This window comes from Oncorhynchus keta, unplaced genomic scaffold, assembly GCF_023373465.1.
Source record: "Oncorhynchus keta strain PuntledgeMale-10-30-2019 unplaced genomic scaffold, Oket_V2 Un_scaffold_13470_pilon_pilon, whole genome shotgun sequence".
NCBI classification, from domain to species: Eukaryota; Metazoa; Chordata; class Actinopteri; order Salmoniformes; family Salmonidae; genus Oncorhynchus; species Oncorhynchus keta.
The window spans coordinates 214,202-217,500 of record NW_026290773.1 but is presented as its reverse complement, the minus strand read 5'-3'; the positions used below and the strand labels follow the sequence as shown (position 1 = coordinate 217,500).

Genomic DNA, 3,299 nt, shown 5'->3' with positions numbered 1-3,299 from the left:
GAAGAGACCTGCAACAGCTCACAGCCTGGATGTTATGGCTTTAAAATGTAGTTGGACCACCGTGAAGAGACCTGCAACAGCTCACAGCCTGGATGTTATGGCTTTAAAATGTAGTTGGACCACCGTGAAGAGACCTGCAACAGCTCACAGCCTGGATGTTATGGCTTTAAAATGTAGTTGGACCACCGTGAAGAGACCTGCAACAGCTCACAGCCTGGATGTTATGGCTTTAAAATGTAGTTGGACCACCGTGAAGAGACCTGCAACAGCTCACAGCCTGGATGTTATGGCTTTAAAATGTAGTTGGACCACCGTGAAGAGACCTGCAACAGCTCACAGCCTGGATGTTATGGCTTTAAAATGTAGTTGGACCACCGTGAAGAGACCTGCAACAGCTCACAGCCTGGATGTTATGGCTTTAAAATGTAGTTGGACCACCGTGAAGAGACCTGCAACAGCTCACAGCCTGGATGTTATGGCTTTAAAATGTAGCTGAACCACCGTGAAGAGACCTGCAACAGCTCACAGCCTGGATGTTATGGCTTTAAAATGTAGTTGGACCACCGTGAAGAGACCTGCAACAGCTCACAGCCTGGATGTTATGGCTTTAAAATGTAGTTGGACCACCGTGAAGAGACCTGCAACAGCTCACAGCCTGGATGTTATGGCTTTAAAATGTAGCTGGACCACCGTGAAGAGACCTGCAACAGCTCACAGCCTGGATGTTATGGCTTTAAAATGTAGTTGGACCACCGTGAAGAGACCTGCAACAGCTCACAGCCTGGATGTTATGGCTTTAAAATGTAGTTGGACCACCGTGAAGAGACCTGCAACAGCTCACAGCCTGGATGTTATGGCTTTAAAATGTAGTTGGACCACCGTGAAGAGACCTGCAACAGCTCACAGCCTGGATGTTATGGCTTTAAAATGTAGTCACCGTGAAGAGACCTGCAACAGCTCACAGCCTGGATGTTATGGCTTTAAAATGTGCTGGACCACCGTGAAGAGACCTGCAACAGCTCACAGCCTGGATGTTATGTCTTTAAAATGTAGTTGGACCACCGTGAAGAGACCTGCAACAGCTCACAGCCTGGATGTTAGGTCTGTTTGTGCTGTCCACTAGCCTGGTACCAGGTCTGTTTGTGCTGTCGCTAGCCTGGTATCAGGTCTGTTTGTGCTGTCGCTAGCCTGGTACCAGGTCTGTTTGTACTGACACTAGCCTGGTATCAGGTCTGTTTGTGCTGTCACTAGCCTGGTACCAGGTCTGTTTGTGCTGTCGCTAGCCTGGTACCAGGTCTGTTTGTACTGACACTAGCCTGATACCAGGTCTGTTTGTGCTGTCACAAGCCTGGTGCCAGGTCTGTTTGGGCTGTCGCTAGCCTGGTACCAGCTCTGTTTGGGCTGTCGCTAGCCTGGTACCAGGTCTGTTTGGGCTGTCGCTAGCCTGGTACCAGGTCTGTTTGTGCTGTCCCTAGCCTGGTACCAGGTCTGTTTGTACTCTCTGTCTCTCTTCTCTCTCTTTCTCTCTCTCTCTTTGTCTCTCTCTCTCTCTGTCTCTCTCTCTCTCTTCTCTCTCTCTCTCTCTTCTCTCTCTCTCTCTCTCTCTCTCTCTCTCTCTCTCTCTCTCTCTCTCTCTCTCTCTCTCTTCTCTCTCTCTCTCTCTCCCTCTCTTCTCTCTCTCTCTCTCTCTCTCTCTCTCTCTCTCTCTCTCTCTCTCTCTCTCTCTCTCTCTCTCTCTCTCTCTCTCCCATGTCTGTCTCTTCAATCAATTGTCTTTCTGATGTAACATTGTACTATTGCCAAAGCTCTCTCTCTCTATAAAAAAAATGAGAATCAAAATCTCTCTTCTCTCTCTCTCTCTCTATCTCTGTCCCTCTGTCCCCCAGTAACTCAATAACCAGGGGTCAAAGGTCTCTCTCACCCTCTCAGCTTGTCTTCTCTCACCGGTCTCTCCCAAAAGGTGCTGTCTCTCTCTCCAGGGTCTCTCTTCTGCTGTCACCGGGACAACAGTAACTCTAACCTCTCTCAAAAGGTTCTGCTTCTATCTCTCAACAGTAACAACAATAACCAGGGGTCAAAAGGTTCTGCTGTCACTACAACAGTAAAAAAATAACCAGGGGTCAAAATTCTGCTGTCAACAGTAAAAACAATAACCAGGGGTCAAAGGTTCTGCTGTCACCGGGACAACAGTAACAACAATAACCAGGGGTCAAAAGGTTCTGCTGTCACCGGGACAACAGTAACAACAATAACCAGGGGTCAAAAGGTTCTGCTGTCACTGCGGGACAACAGTAACTCTCAATAACCAGGGGTCTCTCTCTTCTGCTGTCACTCTCTCTCAACAGTAACAACTCTAACCAGGGGTCTATTCTCTTCTGCTGTCTCTCCCTCTCTTCAGTCTCTCTCCTCTCTCTCTCTCTTCTCTCTCTCTCTCTCTCTCTCTCTCTCTCATCCTCAACTCTCTCTCTCAATAACCAGGGGTCAAAGGTTCTGCTGTCACTCTCTCTGTCCCATGTCTGTCAACAATTCAATAACCTTTATCGGCATGATGTTCTGTACATGTTGCAAAGCTTTTTTGGATACACACAGTTGTCAACAGTAACAACAATAACCAGGGGTCGCCAAAGGTTCTGCTGTCACCGGGACAACAGTAACAACAATAACCAGGGTCAAAAGGTTCTGCTGTCACCGGGACAACAGTAACAACAATAACCAGGGGTCAAAACACACAGTTCTGCTGTCACCGGGACAACAGTAACAACAATAACCAGGGGTCAAAGGTTCTGCTCTCACCGGGACAGGTTCTGCAGTAACAACAATAACCAGGGGTCAAACAGTTCTGCTGTCACCGTTCTGACAACAGTAACAACAATAACCAGGGGCCAAAAGGTTCTGCTGTCACCGGGACAACAGTAACAACAATAACCAAAGGTCAAAATAACCAACACATTGAACTATAACAACAAGCAAACAGTAGAGGACATGTGCTGTTGTTAGTGGTCAGACTAGTCCTCATGTTATCTACAGGCAGCAATGTTCTGCGCTGGTTACCCACAGCCTCTGTCCTCCCCAACAGGACGGATGGCCTGCTGTCATCAGAGAGGTCTTTGGACGTGGAATAAGGTTTTCCTTTGGGGAGCCAGGTTCTGCTTTGTTTTAGTATTTGTGACATTTTGATAGGAGCAGCAGGTTCTGCTGTTGTTCAGTGGTTGCACAGCCTTTCCTCTACAGGGAGCCAGGTTCTGCTGTGGTGCAGTGGTTGCACAGCCTTTCCTCTACAGGGAGCCAGGTTCTGCTGT

General features: G+C 48.1%; 1 long non-coding RNA gene across 1 annotated transcript in view; it reads right to left on the bottom strand.

Annotated features, from left to right (window-relative positions):
• The window catches only part of LOC127927366 (uncharacterized), a 1,442-nt gene extending 515 nt beyond the window's left edge, over positions 1-927 (bottom strand). The window contains exons 1-3 of the long non-coding RNA XR_008127218.1: positions 702-927; positions 513-638; positions 1-449 (exon numbers count right to left, since the gene is read on the bottom strand). The exon at positions 1-449 is cut by the window's left edge and continues 515 nt beyond it. This is a non-coding gene — a long non-coding RNA (uncharacterized LOC127927366). The remainder of the gene's footprint in view (positions 450-512; positions 639-701) is intronic.
• Between the last annotated feature and the right edge of the window lie 2,372 nt (positions 928-3,299).